This window comes from Gambusia affinis, linkage group LG22, assembly GCF_019740435.1.
Source record: "Gambusia affinis linkage group LG22, SWU_Gaff_1.0, whole genome shotgun sequence".
Classification (NCBI taxonomy): Eukaryota; Metazoa; Chordata; class Actinopteri; order Cyprinodontiformes; family Poeciliidae; genus Gambusia; species Gambusia affinis.
Window position 1 is genome coordinate 737501 of NC_057889.1, and position 18055 is coordinate 755555.

General features: G+C 45.4%; 1 protein-coding gene across 4 annotated transcripts in view; it reads left to right on the forward strand.

The window, feature by feature from the left end:
- Window positions 1–18055, forward strand: part of hivep2a (HIVEP zinc finger 2a) — a 72579-nt gene that overhangs the window by 19937 nt on the left and 34587 nt on the right. For 2 of the 4 annotated variants that reach the window (XM_044107039.1, XM_044107041.1), the window contains exons 1-2: window positions 2698–2967; window positions 10241–10301. The gene's annotated coding sequence lies outside the window, so the exon portion shown is untranslated. Of the gene's footprint in view, window positions 1–2697; window positions 2968–10240; window positions 10302–18055 lie in introns of those variants that run through there. The other 2 variants (XM_044107038.1, XM_044107040.1) reach the window with 1 other exon arrangement.

Sequence of the window (18055 nt, forward strand, 5' to 3'; positions counted from 1 at the left end):
AAAAAAATCTGTTTTTGACTTTCTGCTAAAATATTCAAATACAATTTATTTGAATATTACTTATTGTTTGAATATTGTTTTGGAAAAAACAATCCTGCATTTTCTCTGCTCCACTTCCTGAGATACAGGAGCTTAGACAGCTGTGTGTGTGTGTGTGTGTGTGTGTATGTGTGTGTGTGTGTGTGTGTGTGTGGGTGTGTGTGTGTGTGTTTTTGGTTTCCAGCTGATCCAGTTTATCTGTTAAGTTGTTCACCAACCTGCAGATGAAAACAAAATAATTCTGAATTTAAATATTTACATATTAACTCTCTGAGCCGATCGATGAGATGTGAAGAGTTTGATTTTCCGAGGTTCAGTGAATGCAGCAGGAACTTCAGGGACAGTTGGAAAACAGAGAAACCTGAAGTCATGTTTTTGTTGTAAATGAATCAGGGTCGGTTTCCATGGATACGGCTCTGCTTGTTTCCCGGTCCAGAACCAGAACCGGACCCCCGGGGCCCTCTGGGCAGCGGGTCCCGGGCCCCCCGGTCCCCCCGGTTCTCCCCGGCCCTCAGCAGAAAGCTGTGTAAATAGTTGGAGAAAAACACAAATGAGCCCAAAAATAACAGCGAATGTTTGGAGCCTGGGATTGCGGCGTCATCCTGAGGTCCGACGGGCCTGAGGGGCGCCGAGCCGCCATCATCGGTCTGTTCAGTGACACCGGGGGAAACGTCCCCTCTGAGCTGAGCCGCAGGCGTCGACACAAACTGTCAATTCAGATGCAAACCTGAGATTCGGTTCCAGTTATCAGCATCATTTTAGCTTTGATGCTTTGCAGCAAAAAGGTTCTGGGTTCCAATCCCGGCTTCGGGTCTTCCGGTACCAAGTTCACCTGTTATTCCCATAAGCCCCGCCCCCTTCAGCTCCAGTCTTTTGTTTGAATCCTCTTCATAGTGCAGAAGTCGCTGTGCTGCCTGTGTTTGTGGCGATGCATCGTTTGCGCTGCGGCGGAGAATCGCTGCGCTCTGAAAACTCTCTGATGTCGCAGCACAAACAGACGGAGGCCGGCCGGCCGCTCATGAGTTATATGGAATATATGAAGTTATTAATGCTGGAGAGCAACAGGTCAAAGTTCACTGATCCTCATGTCTTCCTGCGTGTGGACGCTGTTCCTCATTTACACGTTCACAGCGAGCTGCAGGAGCCATCTTAATTCACGCAACGAGATGAAGAAGATACTGAAACATTTTGCTGCTCGGTGAGCCGAGGCCCACTGATCAGTCGGGATGAATTTTCTAATTATTGGTTTCATTCCAGGTTTAGGAAGAAATTCGATGATTTCAGCTCCGCTCAGAAAAGCGGCCGGTTGTAAAACGTGATGCTGAGGGCCAGAAGGACGAAACGTTTCTGTTCAATATCTCCAAACAAGATTTTGAAGATTTCACTCAGTAACAAACACAACTAGCTAAAATGTTAGCTATGCTAACCCTAAAGCAATAGGCATAAATACGAGTTGAATTTCTCTAGGGCTCCCACTCTGCTCTACACACTTATAGCAACATGGTGTTTAGCAGAAGCTAATGCTAAAGCGCTAAGTTCAACCATGACTCAATATGTCCTAACGTCCAACATCGCCCCCAACAGGGTCATACTTCTTATTACATCCCAAGCAGGTAAAATGTGAAGAGAGGAAGTAGAACTGCTGTGTAAACAATCTTTACTCACTTCAAAATAAAAGCATGAATCTAAACATTTGAGAAATTCTTAACAAACGTCAACATGTCGAACTTTATCCGAATCAGCGCTTTGGGATTCAACTGGCAAAATGAACATCAGGGAAGCTACACGCGCTAACTGTTAGCAAAATGTGTCCATCACTGATGTGACGTAATTTATTTACCATAGAAATTGTGTAAATAGAATTAGTTTCTGTTGCATATTATTAGAGCATTTTTCCACTCGGTTGTTTTTAATGCTGTAATTTTTGATGATTCGAGTTTGGAGCTAACAGAAACCTAAAATTCTGTTTGTGACAAAATTAGAATCCAATTTTTCAAGTACACTTTTTCCTTCCACTCAACTTTCCATCAGTATTCTTGAAATTAGGAGGGAGATGATGACAGATGCCCAGCAGAAAACCACTAACGTCTCCAAGGCGATGGCTCCAGAAGCTGTCTGCTGTTTATTAAAGGAAAATTGAGTGGAAGGAAAAAGTGTGGTAGAAAAAAATAGCAATATATGCAGCCTTGAGGTGATTGCAAAGCAAAGCTTCCTTTTTTCTGTAATAGTCACCAAACAGATCAGTTTTTATAAATCCACCAATAATCAGTGTGACGTCTGTCTGGATTATTGTGTTCAATCTCTGGATATTCATGTCTGAAAGCGTCTCTCTCTGTGTGTGTGAGACCCATCAGCTACACTTGGGCGCCATGTTGGAGGGGCGCCAACACATGATGGAATAATAACTTCTAGTTAAATTTCCTGTATTTCCTGTTTTTTCCATGTTTCTGCATGAAGTCTACAGTCTTCCTGCTCAGGTTCAGGAAGCAGTTCGCTGCGTCGCTGAAAAGCGCCGCCATGTTGGCCGGCGCCGCCCCCCCACCGGGGCCCGCCGTCTATTTCTGGCTCTGCGTCACGCCTGGGCTTTACTCCTGTGGCAAGAGGAGTGTTTCTCTAGGGCTCCCACTCTGCTCCACACACACACACACACACACACACACACACATGTCCTCTCTCTCTCTCTCTCTCTCTCTCTCTGATGCCTTGCTGCTGACTGAGGCAGCAGACTCAGATGTAAACACGCAGCACGGCGGACGGCTCGCTGGATGAATGGAGCAGTCGGACGATATGGGACTTTAACTTGTGTGTGTGTTGGTGTGTGTGTGTGTGAGGGTCGGCCGGTTGGTTTGTCGGTTGCTGCGGCGATGGAAGGAGGGAGCGGCAGAGCGGAGGAATGCTTTCGGGTGATGAAGACGGAGAGCTGGGCAGGTCGGTGCACAGATCTCACTACTTTCATTTTCTCTGAGTGTGTGTGTGTGTGTGTGTGTGTGTGTGTGTTGGGGGGATCTCCTCGTCCTCATCCACCGTCGTCGTGGTGATGCCTCTGCCCGGACACACAGCGCCTGTCTAGATGGTTTTGGTCCTCTGGTCTCTCCCCCGGGGTGATGTTATTATCGGACACACACACACACACACACACACACACACACACACTCAGCTGATCGTCCCACCACTGACGTCGCTCCCCTCTTTACCTCTGCTGCTCCTTCCTGTAAGGTGCCTCAGGTAACTTTTCCCTTTTCTTTGTCTGCCGGAAGCCGTTCCAGCCTCCCGGTTCTGAATCCGGATTGAATCCAGTTTGGAAACTTTAAACCGCTTCAGATTTACCAAAACAAGTTTTTACAACCGTCCGGCGGACGCTTCGTGGAAAACATGCTTCCTGTTTTCCTTCTTTACTTTCCAGAGAAACGCAGATCTGGAGACAGAAAGACAAATAAAGTGACACAGGCAGAGTGGGAAGTGTCTGAGACACGGAGGGATGCACAGCAGAAGAAGAAGCAGCAGAAGAAGAAGAAGAAGCAGCAGAAGAAGACAAGCTGGAGGACATGAGGACAGGCTGGGGAGACGCGTAGGACGTCCTGCCGTCCCGCCAAACACCTTAAAAACGTTTTTCCAGTCACAAATTCTCAGACAGTGAAGTGTGCTTCCCTAATTCCGGTGTGTGTGTGTTTTGGTGTGTGTGTGTGCGTGGGTGTGTGTGTGCGTGTGTGTGTTTTGGTGTGTGTGTGTGTGTGTGTCCACCAGCCTCTGCAGGTCCAGGCCAACTTTTAGCAGAAACTTTAACATTTTGTCCATTTCAGTTCTTTTTCTGCTCCATCTCTAATTTGCATCTTTAGGAAAATGATTTAGCAGAAACATCATCATCATCTTCCTCCTCTTCCTCCTGGAGCAGCAGTGAACCCTCTATTTTGTGATAAAAACCCATTTTTGTTTTTAGAGGCTAAATTCAACTGAAATTGTTTCAGTTTCTAAGTTGACAGCAACTGATCCCTGATCAGATGATCAAAATCAGTTTGTGCATTTTTTTTCCACCACACTTTTTTCTTCTACTCAACTTTCTGTCAATATGTTTGCAACAGTAAGTAAATGGAAGGTTGAGTGGAAGGAAGAAGTGTGATGTGGAATGCTGCTATTTTTATTAGTTTTTAGTTGCCTGTAAGGCAAATTAATGGAACGGCAAACACCTGAATTATTGCATGAATGAGTCAAATTTTATTTTAAAATCAAACTGGTGAAATAAATTCAGTTTTGTAGTGCAGCAAGCGTCCAGGTGGCTGAATCACCTGGACGTCCATCTTTACTCCTCGCTCTGCGTTCATGTCGCCTCTCTGCAGGTATAAACCCAACACACCGTCTGTGCTGCTGCCGCTGCCAGGACCAGCACACACACACACACACACACACACACACACACACACACACGCACACACACACACACACACACACACACACACACACACTCAGCAGGTAGCGGCAGCAGATCACAGCCTGTTTGTCTGATGGGGAGAGAGATCTGTGATGGAGGGATGAAAAATAGGAAGAGCAGAGATGGATGAATACATTTTTTATCTCCTCTTCCTCCTGCTGTGTTTCTACTTCCTGTTCTGGTTTCCATGGAGTTTCTTCATCCTGTCCCTCCTCTTCCTCACTCATCTCTCCACGCCGCATCAGTTAACCTCGCTCTGCAGCTTTGCGCTCGCTCGCCCCGCCGCAGCACCTCCAGGTGAACTGTCGGTTGACCTCTGGTTGTCGGTTGACCTCTGGTTGTCGGTTGACCTCTGGTTGTCGGTTGACCCCGGTGACCTGCGTGTTTTGCGGTTCCTCTCCGGCCTCCATCAGGCGGTGAACCTGCGTGCATCGGGGGAGCAGCGCTCGCTGGCGGCGCCGGGGCTCGTCAGTCACTCGGGGTTTTTCCGCTCCCGCTGCGACGCGTCCCATTATCAGTTTATAGAAAGAAGGAAATTCCTCTGCGGTCGGGTCTGTGTGCGTCTGGGCCCGGAGCCGCCGCCTCTCCTGCTTCATAATGAGCGGCTCGGCCTGCCAACCAAATGGCTTCTGGGCGCAGAGGCGACCCCTGGTCACATGAGGCCCTGGGCAGAACATCTCATGGGGCCCCTTCAGACTGCGTCCATATTTGATCGGTTTTTATCATCGCTCAGTTAAAAGCTGATTTTATTTATTTATTGTTATTTTTTCCAGTTGTGCCTCACAAAATGTTTTATTCCTGCTTATATTTCATATTCGGGCCTTCAAAATAAGGGCTCTACTTTCTCTTGAATTAAGTCTTTAGCTTTCTTGGGATAAAATTATTGCACAACATGAGAAAAGTGATTCTGTTGGCCTTTCACAATAAAGCTCCTTAGTGTTATCTTCCTCTAAATATGATGTTTGAATAATGCTTTAGCATTAGCTTCAGTTAAATACCATGTTGGTATAGCACGTTAGCATTAGCTACAGAAAAATATGTTTGAATAATGCTACAGTGTTAGCTTCCTAAATACCATGTGAGAATAGCATTTTAGCGATAGCGTTAGCATTAGCAGAACAAATGTGTATGATTTGTGCTTCATGGTTAGCGCAATTAGCTTTTTAGCTACAGGTTTAACCCAACCCAGCATTTATAAATGGGCTCCATAACGGGAGGAGATAAGCTAACCTCTTAGCCCAGAAAGCGACCCTATGGGTCCTGGATGTTTTTCTGGTGACATGAGGTCCTGCTGGGACCCCGGCCCACCTATGGGGCCCACTGACACGCTGACTGGTGAGTTTGTCACTGGTGATTACATGAGCGCCTCCTGCTGGCTCATTACGTAACCTGATGGTTTCCAGTCCAATGGCTGCTGCTTGAACTCCGTCCTCCTGCTGCTGATGCGCAGCAGGATCCGAGTCCCAGGCTGGAATCTCTGCTACTGGTCGGTTTTACTGGTTTTGGGTTGACTGGGTGAATGTTGACCAGATGAGCGTTCAGGACGTCATCGGAGCGCGTTTGACTTTGCTGTAATGTCTCGTTTTACAGTCTGGCTCCTAAAATCAGTGCATTTCCTGCTTTTTGTTGTTTTGCAGTGGATGGGTTGACTTTGTGGTTATTTAATTACGTGGTCGGTTTATTGTTTTAAGTCTTGGAAATTGAGACGCAGCTGGAAAAAGCTGTGAAGCAGGAAGAGCTGGATCCACTAAAGGTGGAGGGAAGGAAGCCATCGTTCCCCGTTTGGATTCCCAGCATGACGGAAAAAAGGAACCACTGTTCCGCGTCTTCGTTTCCCTGCACCGCTGCGGCGCCGAGCCGGGAAGCCACTGGTCTCCCAGAGTCCGAACGGTTCCAGCTGGTTCCCAGTCCAGAGCCGCCAGAGTGCAGCGCTGGATGTTCCCCCCCTGCAGCCATGTCTTCCAGATGTTGACCTCGTTTCATCCCGGCTCAGTAAACCGACTGGAGGCTGCACTTCAAACCCGATTCAACTTCAAACCCGATTCAACTTCAAACCCGATTCAACTTCAAACCCGATTCAACTTTAAACCCGATTCAACTTCAAACCCGATTCAACTTCAAACCCGATTCAACTTTAAACCCGATTCAACTTCAAACCCGATTCAACTTCAAACCCGATTCAACTTCAAACCCGATTCAACTTCAAACCCGATTCAACTTTAAACCCGATTCAACTTCAAACCCGATTCAACTTTAAACCCGATTCAACTTCAAACCCGATTCAACTTCAAACCCGACTCGACTCCCCGTTTTTTTTATATTTTAGCTTTCATTCACTAAAAACTTTATTTTTCAATACAACAAAACATTTTCACTTTCATAAACTTTTTCACTTTCTGTCTCTTCAGAAATTAAAATTTTAAAGCAAACTAAAATCTGAAAAGTGTGGCATGTTTGTGTTCAGACCCTGAGTCAAAACTTTGACTAGATCCGGCTCTGGCTGCTTGTCTTTGTTCATTTTAACATCTACAGACGGAAGCTGAAAGTTTTCAAATCTTGCTACAGATTCTCAGTTTAATTTTGGTCTGGGCTTTGACTAGGCCATCCAGATACATGTTTAGGCTGTTTGTCCTGATTAAAGGTGAAACTCCACCCCTGTCTCTTGCAGGTTTCCTTCCAGGATTATTCTGGATTTAGTTTCCCTGTCCAACAGCATGATGCTGCCACTACTGTGCTTCACAGGGAGGACGGTGCATTTAAGGTGTTTAGTTTTTCCAGACGTTTGGTTCGGCTCCAGAAGCTCCTCTCTGCTGATTCTTGCAGACATTAAAGTCTGAGATAAACGGCTGATTTTTCTGATGAATTGTTGAGGTTGTGGAACTGAAGCAGTTCCATGTTTTTGCCTTCGGGGCGGCGATGTTTCCGCTTCGTGAGCCTCATGTTTTCATGCAGCTGATTTCCTGCCTGGAGGCCAAACAGCTACGAAAAGCCATCGACGTTTTAATAACAAGACGGTCAAAATTTAAGGCTGGTGTTACTTCTACTTGGTGTTATAATAATAAAAATAAGAAGCTTTATTTTGAAAAGCCAGCAGAGTCACTTTTCCTGTAGTAATATTTGTTTCAATTTATTCAAGAAATCACAAACTATGTAACATTTAGACTTTTATTTTGAAGGTGACATCTGAGGTTTATTTCCATTCAGATGGTTTTATTTTGAAAGGGCCAGTTGTTTTCTGCATTGCCAGCAGTTTGAGGCCTGCGTTGCTTTGACGGGCAGCGATTATTTTAATAATAATAAAACAGATTGTGTCACGTTGCGACGCAGAACAAGCAGAAGAGATGTTTGTTTGGAAAAATGTAATAAAAGGATCTGGGAGCCGCAGCTGGACGGACGATTTTCCTCTGTGGAAACAGCCGGGATGGAAACACTCTGTGTGTGTGTGTGTGTGTGTGTGTATGGGTGGGTGTGTGTATGGGTGGGTGTGTGTGTGTATGGGTGGGTGTGTGTGTGTATGGGTGGGTGTGTGTGTGTATGGGTGGGTGTGTGTATGGGTGTGTGTGTGTGTGTGTGGGTGGGTGTGTGCGCTCCCTGACAGACATGAAGAAGAAAAACAGAGTCACGGTTTTTTCTTGCCTCACTCTTGGCGGACTGGATCAGGAGGACGGCTCGGAAAAATCCGTCTGTGAGCCCAGTTCGGTTCTGTTCTGTTCAGTTCGGTTCTGTTCTGTTCAGTTCGGTTCTGTTCTGTTCAGTTCGGTTCTGATACGTTTGTTGTTTAATCAAGTGACGACAAGCAGAACCGTTTTTCTTCAGGCTGAACATGCTTTAGTTTCTGGAACCCAACTTGAGAATTTTATTTTGAAAGGCCAACAGAATCTCCTCTTCCTCTCTGGTTTCGGTCCAGTAGTAAGATGCAACCTCAGTTTGCTGTAATCCATCATTTGCAACTTTTACTTTGAAGGAAATTTTATTTTATTAATTTATTTCATTTTATCATAAAATATTTCAATCATTAAATTATTTATAACAACATGCTTTTATTGTGAAAAGGCAACACAATCTCAATTTAGGGCAGTGTTTCTCTCAGCCCCCCTGCATGTTTTAGGTGTTTCCCTTCTGCCACACAGGTTCTGATTAACAGGTTTCTGCAGCATTGATGGTGATGCAGAATCAGCTGCTCTGATTGTAGAGGCTCATCTAAAACATGCAGAGCAGGACTGAGGACTGGAGTTGAGAAGCACTGATTTAGGGCAACATAATCCGTTTTAGTTTGTGAATTTAGAGCTATTTATGCAAGAATCAATGATAGGAACGATTTAGACTTTTATTTTGAAGAGCACATTTGAACATTGTAATTTTTCAAATCAAAATGAATATGATTTTATGTTGATTTTAGATTTTTGCATAGAACCTGCAATTATTCTACTTAATAAAATTTTAGACTTTTAAAATAAAACGTTTAAAAATTACTTTTATTTTGAAGGGTTTATTTATAATTTATTTTGAAAAGCTGACAATTATCTTTTATTCTTAGTATAATTTGTCACATAAACCCCTTCTATGTAAGCAATAAAATATTAAAGGCTTTTATTTTGAAATGTCAATGGTTTATGGTAATTTTCTAGTTTATTAATATTATTTTGCTGAAGTTTTTTCACACACACCTTCTGCATTTCAGCACAGCGTCGCATCCTGAGCATGATCATAACAGCGTGGCGATGCCTGTCCGTCGCTCCAATCACTTCCTGTTTGTCGCTCTGACCACTTCCTGTCCGTCGCTCCGATCACTTCCTGTTTGTCGCTCTGACCACTTCCTGTCCGTCGCTCCGATCACTTCCTGTTTGTCGCTCTGACCACTTCCTGTCCGTCGCTCAGATCACTTCCTGTTTGTCGCTCTGACCACTTCCTGTCCATCGTTCCGATCACTTCCTGTCCGCCGGAAGTGATATAATCCAGCAGCTGATTGCTTCAATCTGTGGATTATAATAATATTTCATCACTGACAACACTTTGAGCTGAAACCAGAAGTTTCTACATATTAAATCTGAATGTTTTTCACTTTATGACATTTACAGTTTGGTGCAGTTCATTTCCTGTTAGGTTGCATTTCTGTTGATCTCTACTAAACTTGATTTTTCTGGCTCCGTTGTTTGTGAAGCTTTACTTGGTACCGTGTTTGGGCTGCTTTGCAGTTCGTTTACTTTACATTTTATTTGATGGTATATTCTGTTACTTTGCATTTCTTTGGGATTTTTTACTTGATTTTAATTTACACCATTGCACTACTTTGTCAGTTTTTCTTAATTTTTCTTTGCAATTCTTTATTGTTGCTTGACTTGTTATAGATCGGTTGCTACTTTCCATTAGTTTATGTTACTTTGCTGTTGTTTACGTTTGTAATTTTTTGAGATTTTAATATTTATTTTAAGTTAAAAGGTCTTACTATCACCTGTTTATTGATAGTAAACAGTAAATGAATGGAAGCGAAGCGGTGCTGCTCTTCACACCTCTGCCTGCCATTTCCTCCACTGCATCCTGAGCAGAAACACAAATATGAATGAGTAAAAATAACCATCCATAATTACACACCGTATTCACAGAAAGCCTGTAAAAACACATTTTACCGATGGAAATACCCGCCTACCAACATTTAGCTGCTGCTTTCTTCCTCAGGGGAAACTTTTTGTTTTCTAACGTCTGTAAAAAAATATTCATCGTTGAATCATTTCAGTTTTTATCTGAAGCTGAAAATGAATTTCTGTTTTCTGGCAGGATGGCGCAATAAGGACACTTCCTGTTGGGACTAACGGCGCCGCCGGGCGGGAAGCAGCAGGTGAGTCCAGCCTGCCGTAGTCACCGTGTAGCAGCGGTTCTGGTTCTGGATGGGTTCTGGGTCCTGTTGGGTCAGCGCACAGAGCCAGGAATGTGACATTAAGTCAAACTGTTCAAACACCTGAACACATCGACCGTTTTAGGAGTAATCCTGACTTTACCACGTTTTGCCCTGTGGATGCCCCCAGACGGTGGGGTGGAGGCATTAGGGGCAGTGGGGGGCATTAGGGGCAGTGGGGGGCATTAGGGGCAGTGGGGGGCTTTAGGGGCAGTGGGGGCTTTAGGGGCAGTGGGGGCATTAGGTGGCAGTGGGGGCTTTAGGGGCAGTGGGGGCATTAGGGGCAGTGGGGGCATTAGGGGCAGTGGGGGGCATTAGGTGGCAGTGGGGGCTTTAGGGGCAGTGGGGGCATTAGGGGCAGTGGGGGCATTAGGTGGCAGTGGGGGCTTTAGGGGCAGTGGGGGCATTAGGGGCAGTGGGGGGCATTAGGTGGCAGTGGGGGCTTTAGGGGCAGTGGGGGCATTAGGGGCAGTGGGGGCATTAGGTGGCAGTGGGGGCTTTAGGGGCAGTGGGGGCATTAGGGGCAGTGGGGGGCATTAGGTGGCAGTGGGGGCTTTAGGGGCAGTGGGGGCATTAGGGGCAGTGGGGGGCATTAGGTGGCAGTGGGGGCTTTAGGGGCAGTGGGGGGGCATTAGGTGGCAGTGGGGGGGCATTAGGTGGCAGTGGGGGGCTTTAGGGGCAGTGGGGGGCAGTAGGGGGCATTAGGTGGCAGTGGGGGGCATTAGGTGGCAGTGGGGGGCATTAGGTGGCAGTGGGGGGCATTAGGTGGCAGTGGGGGGCATTAGGGGCAGTGGGGGGCTTTAGGGGCAGTGGGGGGCATTACAGGGCAGTGGGGGGCATTAGGTGGCAGTGGGGGGCATTACAGGGCAGTGGGGGGCATTAGGTGGCAGTGGGGGGCATTAGGTGGCAGTGGGGGGCATTAGGTGGCAGTGGGGGGCATTAGGGGCAGTGGGGGGCATTAGGTGGCAGTGGGGGGCATTACAGGGCAGTGGGGGGCATTAGGTGGCAGTGGGGGGCATTACAGGGCAGTGGGGGGCATTAGGTGTTCCCTTCAGTTTGCGTTTCAACATGATCCAAGGCTGCAGGAATGTTCCTCACTCAGTTAAAAACAGAGTTTCAGTGAAACACTGCATTAGAGCCGGAAGGTTTCAGTTACAACCCGACTAATCGGGTCCTTCAGGCATCTGGAGGACACCTATACAGGGTTCAGGTACTGATGGAGGAATGAAAGGTTGGATGGTTTTATTTTAGTCCCTGATCTTAAATCGCTTTGATCTGATAAAATTTTCTGATGAATAATTTTCTTTCTATTTGAATTTTTTCACATTTCTTCTAATTTCTTCCTTTCTGGATCCGGTTCTGATCCAAGCGCTTCTAGTTGATACTGTTCTGCTTCTCGTCTTCATCTGACCCAAATCTGTTTTTCTTATTACCCTGTGTTGGTTCTGATGGACCGTGCCTGGGTCGGTGTTCTAGTTCAGATGTTCTGACCCGGTTCTGCACTTTGCCTGATTAAAAAAAAGGCATCTGGTTTAGAAAACTAAAAGAATAGTTGGTAATAACAGCAGGATTTATTTAAATGTTTCTGTATTTATCCAATATCCAGGATATTTACGCCAATTAAATTAATCAACCAAATAATTCTGCTCTAATTAATCATCATTAACCACCAGCTGGCCACTGAACTGGAGTCTGTGGGGCCGCACAATATCAATCTAAGGGCCACAAATGGCCTGTGCCCCTCAGTTTGGACATCTTTATTTGAATCTAAGTCACAAATAAGGAGATGTTGGAATGATATGCGGCAAAAATATTGATATATATCATATTTTTTTCTCTAGTATTTTCTATGAACAGATGATAAACAGACTCGTTGTTATTTTTCAAGCAGCTCAAAGCTAAAAACAAAGCTAGCTGCAGGGCTGTGAGAGCCGGCCCAGGCTGACAGAATCACCGGCTGTCAGCGGCCGCTGCTTTCAGCGCCCCGTTACCGCCAGCCGAGCGGTAATGGACCTCCGACCTGCTCCGTGTGCCGCCGCTGCTGTTGATGCAGCTAATGTTCCCGCTGTTCAGGGTCACAGCTTCCGGGAATTTCCCCTTGATCTGCCCAGAAATGTGGCGACCCTTCCCCTACAGGGGCACCAAACTACGGAAGAGATTGGAAATAAATTCAGGACCGATATCTGGTTATAACCATACCTGTGAAGTCTCCCGTTTTTTCCGGGAAACTACCGTACTTCACCTCCCTCTCCCGCTGTGCTCCTGTATTAGTATTCCCGGATTAGCATTCCCGGATTAGCATTCCCCCCAGCCGCGCTCTCACAGTAGCACCGAGCAGCAACATTTCCTGTATTATCAAGTCCAAAACGTGGGAGGTATGGTTACAACAAGAAATGTTTTCATAATATTTAGGGGCAAAACTTGTCCAAACGTTAAATTTGACAGATTTAGCATAGTTTTACAACGAGATATAAAACATTTAGCCCCAAACTTCGCTAGCCAGCTAAATATTTTTGCTAGCAAGCTAAATATTTAGCTCAAAGCTAAGTTGCTTGTTTGCCATTAGCTTGCACGTAGTTGCTAGCTAAACATTTAGCCTGAAGCTAAATATTTAGTTTACACAATAAATATTTAGCTAACAACTGCATGCAAACTAATTGCAACTACATGTTAAAATTCCTAACTAAGTGTTTAGTTTTGAGCTAATGATGCAAACTGCCGTTACTTTTGTCCCAAGCTTTGAACCAGGCGGCTTGTAGCCCAGTGCGGCTTTTCTGTGGATTTTTCTTCAACCACCACTAGGGGGCTCTGTAGCAGGGAGTAAATCATTGGAAGTCAAAATTGGAAATGAAAGAAGAAAAGTGCTAATTTAATTTAGAACAAGCACATGCTAGCAGCAGCCACGACTAAGAAATGTTTTCAAACTCATAACCTTTCATCTTGGAAACACAGGAAGACGTTCGTATGATGCAGCTTTTAAGTTGAAGGTTTCGATGTGGCAGTACAGATTTATTAAGGTCGCAGCTCTCTGCTGTGTCCATGTCAGAAACAAGAGAGCAGCGGAGATACCAGCGGCTTATAGCCCAGTGCGGCTTATGTAAGTTTCCAGTTTTTGTTTTAACTTTGTGGATGCGGCTTATAGTGAGGTGAGCTCTATAGTCTGGAAAATAAGGTAAAAAATTAGCTCCAAGCTAAACGTTTAGCTTGTGACTGCGAGAAAACGTATAAGAAACAAGTAAACTACATGTTTAGCTAAATAAACTGTTGAATTTGGAGATACATATTTCTTTTGCAAGTTAAATATTTGGGCTCAGTCCACGTATTCAGCTTCCTAACTGTTTAGTTTGTAAGCCATAGATTTACATATTAATTTAAACTATGATATCTATGAATGAATGAAAAATGAAAATATGGCTTTGAAACATGAACCCCTACAGACTAAATAACCCAGATTGTTGCTGATCATTTTGACTGTAACTGTGTAGAAACCGGAATCTATAAACAGCATCTGAGTCCTAAAAGTTATAAAAAGTGATTTTATGGTGTTCATTTCAGCCTGTAATAATCCCATAATAATCCTTTACCACCAAAACCACATCAGCCTGCGCCTGTAACTGTGTGGTTTCATTTTTCCATTAAGTAAGGAGGATATTTGTAATATAAAACCGTAAAACATGCAGCAGTTTGAGTCGGAGCAGACAGGTCCAGATAGGTTGAAGAAGTAATCGCAGCAGGAGCCGTTCGGAGGAATTATGGTGATCATGAAAGCAGCAGAAGTCTTTAAGTTATGATTACATTCATCCATGTTTTCCAGAGTGTGTGTGAATGGAGAATGTGCTAAACTTTCCGGGTTTTATTCAGAGGCTAAAAAATGTCCAGTCGCTGAGTTTCCATGCTTTTATTCTGAAATCTGAGAAGCTTTGTTTTCATCTCTTTAGTTTAAACTCAAGCCTTCGTCGCTGGCTTGACTGTCACTGCGGCCATAAAATGCATGACCACTACAGGCATGTGAGAGTGTGTGTGTGTGTGTGTGTGTTTGTGTTTTTGTGTGTGTGTGTGTGTGTGTGTGTGTGTTGATGTATTTCCCATCAGTGCCGGTCATCTCTACCCAGCCCCTTCCCAGAATCCACCACTGACTCACTTGAATCTAACTGCGAGTCAGCTGTTTGAGTGAAGCCAATCAGCAGCGCCGCCGCCTCGTTGTGTTCTGTAAATGGGTCGGGACGTTCCGTACGGTCACACCTGTGGAGGTATTCACAACCTGCAGGACCGGAAGAACCGCCGGGTTTATGGGCCAATGTGTTCGGGATTAAAGCTTAAAGAGAAGCAGCTGCAGGACGGAAACATCCTGCCAGATGTGCCGCGTAGCGAAGGAGTCCTGCGGTCCAAACGGACCGGGCCGGCAGCACCTGATGCAGGAGGCGGGGTCTCGGTTCTGGCTCATCAGAACCCCATGAATATAACTATCTAATTACTTGAAGAATTCCTAACAGTCGATAACCAAAAACTTAAAACAGATGCTGAACTTCATTCAACTGAAAGTTTATAAAACCGTCAAATAAATTAAAATTTATCTGGAAAAGTGGAAACAGGAAGCTAAGTGTGCTAAACCAGAACGTAGCTCCTCTGGACGTTCCTGCTGTGTCACGTCCGCTTAATGAGACGCTGGAGGACGTATCGGAATGACCCATATACTGCCCCTCCCCAACATGTTGCTGCCCATTGCTGAAACAACAAATTCCCCCACTTTAAAAAAAACAAACAAGCTGTTATTTCTGGAGGTATTTACAAAAAACAACCCCAAAGATTTACTGAGATTTACTCTACAGCTACAGGCTAGCTTCAGGATTAGCTCCGGTTGCTAATCCTGAACATGCTAACGTTAGCATCATGTCACTAGAGGTGATTCCTCGGTTCGCCTCGCTGCGGCCTCCGACGTGCCTCAACAGAAACGCCACAGAGTCACCGTGACGCCATGCTCCGGTTTCCTCCAGGCGCCTGTAGGAGGCGCTGCGCTCAGAACCGGGACCTCAGGGAGTTCCTCTGTCATCACACAGTCAGACCGGCTCACCTGTCTGACGCAACAAAACATCACCTGCATCTGGAAAACAGTTTTTAATACTTTGTACTTTTTCTGTAAATATTCTGACTTAGGAAATGATTCATTCTAAACTTTTATAACTGTATTGTCTGACATAAAAACTTTTAGTATTTCATGTAAAGTATTATTAACTTTAGATGAAGATTCAGCCAATCACAGGACAGCAACCCAAGAGACTAGGAGGCTAGGAGACTAGGAGGGTAGGAGACTAGGAGGGTAGGAGACTAGGAGGCTAGGAGGCTAGGATTGTAGGTTCTGTTCAATGTGAGCTTCAGAAAGGATGAGATGGGAAAAGTGAGTTTGAGCGCAAGAAGACTGAGTTCCTGGAAGGAAAGAGACAAAGAAGGAAAATAAATGTTCTGGTTCTGGTTCTGGCTTTGGTTTGGACCGGGCCGCAGCAGAACCTCGGAGGCGTTTGGGCCTTAATGACTCCTTCGTGTCCGCCCGGTGCAGGAAGAGCCTTTGGGCTTCCGTAGCTCCGGAAGTTACGAGCCGCACTTGAAGGCAGCGCGGCGTCTGCTGTCTCCCTGAGCGCTATCATTCTCCCGTTCGGCTTCCTGCCCATAAATATTTGAGCAGCCCCATTAGGGCGAGGTAATCTGAAAACCCTGGTCCACACACACACCCACGGCGCCGCCATCGCGGCTCGCGGAGCCTAATAGGCTGTCGCGGCGCGAGGCCCCGGAGCTAACGGCTAATTAAGAGTGAAACAGGTTTAACGAGTTTAGACTGTTCATTAAGGCATAAAGCTGATTAATTAACAGCGGAGGGGGAGACTTGGTTAATGAGTCGTGTGATTAATTAAGTCTCCGGCTGACAGAAACGTAACTTTAAATGGGAAAAGGTGAAGAATGATCCGAATCCGGAGGAACAGGAGAGAAAACGGGAACGATGAGGAAGAGAGGGAAAAGTTCAACCCAAACGGTCGAGAAAACTAGAAATCAGCTGCAGGAGAAAGTGAATATTCATGAATTATTCTGTGGCTTCAGTCACTGAACCCTGCAGCGGCGTCCAGGCTGCAGGCTTCAGGGCGAAGCAGCGAAACGGGCGGCTGAGGGCCTGGAAGTTTCTTCACACGGGTCGACTTCATCTGGGTTTCACCTTCATTAACATCCGGGTCTGTTTCTGATCCAAAACCTCAAACACTCCATCTGAGTCTGGGTCTGAGTGGACAAAACAGCGACCCGTCCAGGGCCTGAGTTACCACGGCAACCAGAGCTCAGCTCCAGCACCGACCCAGGTCAGAGGTCAGTGGGTTTCGGCTCCAGCCGACCCGACCCAGAACTGAGCGCTCCAGCTGCTCACATGCAAACAGTCCGGCGAGGAAATGCAAAGCGCGATGCAAAGCAGCCGCAGGTTTACTGACCGAACCTGGAGAAAGTTCAGGAAGGAAAAACTCTGCAGGTTAAAACTGTCAGTAGAGGGAGAGGAGAGACGGGGCCGGATAAGAAATGTGAGTAAAGAAACGGGATGACGAGGCGCGGAGGGGGAGCAGGTGCCGCTGACAGCGCCGTCCTCTGTTTCCATGGTAACCCAGAGAGGCGAACCGAGGTCCAGAAAACGTTTCCTGTCTGACTCCAAACCCTGGACAAAAACATCAGTTTATTACAGGAGCCGCAACGATTCCCTTCAAAATAAAACTCACTACTCTTCAAACAAAAGGCCGTTTATTTAAAATTCTTTCTGATTCACGTCTCATGAAAATATGAGAATCATTTTTAATCTGGAGGAACTGCATCTATCTCTGATATCTCTCTTTTCTTGTCTTTCTGTTTTAAATATTTCTTTCTTCTTTCCAGCCCAGAAATGAGCTGCCAATTAAAAATTTTATCATGAAGCTTCAGCCAACAACAGCGAAGCTCCATATGCGTTTAAAGTTTTAATGTTAAATTCAGTTATTGAATTGTTGATGAATTTAATCCTTAAAATCTCCAAATTATAAAACCAAATCTAAACTGGAGAATTAAAGGTTGAACTGCAGCTCTCGTCACTCGTTGCTCTCGGTTACTGAAGGCGTATTTATCTCCCATTTTCATATTAAACTCAGACCCAACATTTTAAATGTTGGATATTTAAGCGTTTAAATATTTGAAGCTGCTGGTTTTTCTGTGGCTGAAAGCTGAAAAGTTTGGAAATATTAGTCAAATGAGCAGCAGGACGAACAGAGCAGCTACAGACTGAAGAGGAAGTGTGTATCAGCTGCAGCCATGCAAATCAGCTTCCTGGCTTCCTGCAGAACCGGGCCGAGCCGGACCGACACCGGCTGGCAGCGGCTCCATTTACCAGAAGGAAATTATCCTTCCAAAAATAACTTTCTGCCTTCTTTGGAATATTTCCTCTATTCTGGACAGAAAAAGCAAAGATGAGTGGAATCGTTTGTCGTCTGTTGTGATTATTATTCCTGGCGTTCCTCAAGGCTGAGCTCTCGGCCCACTGACTGTTTATAAACATAAAGGGTTTGCCATATTCGCGCCCTGCAGGTTTCCAGGTGAACCGCTCCTGAAACAGTTTTATTTGATGGGTTAATAAGTCTGACTTTAAAATTAATTTTAAAGCTTTTATTTATTTTGATATTTAATGATTCAGATCTAAAGTT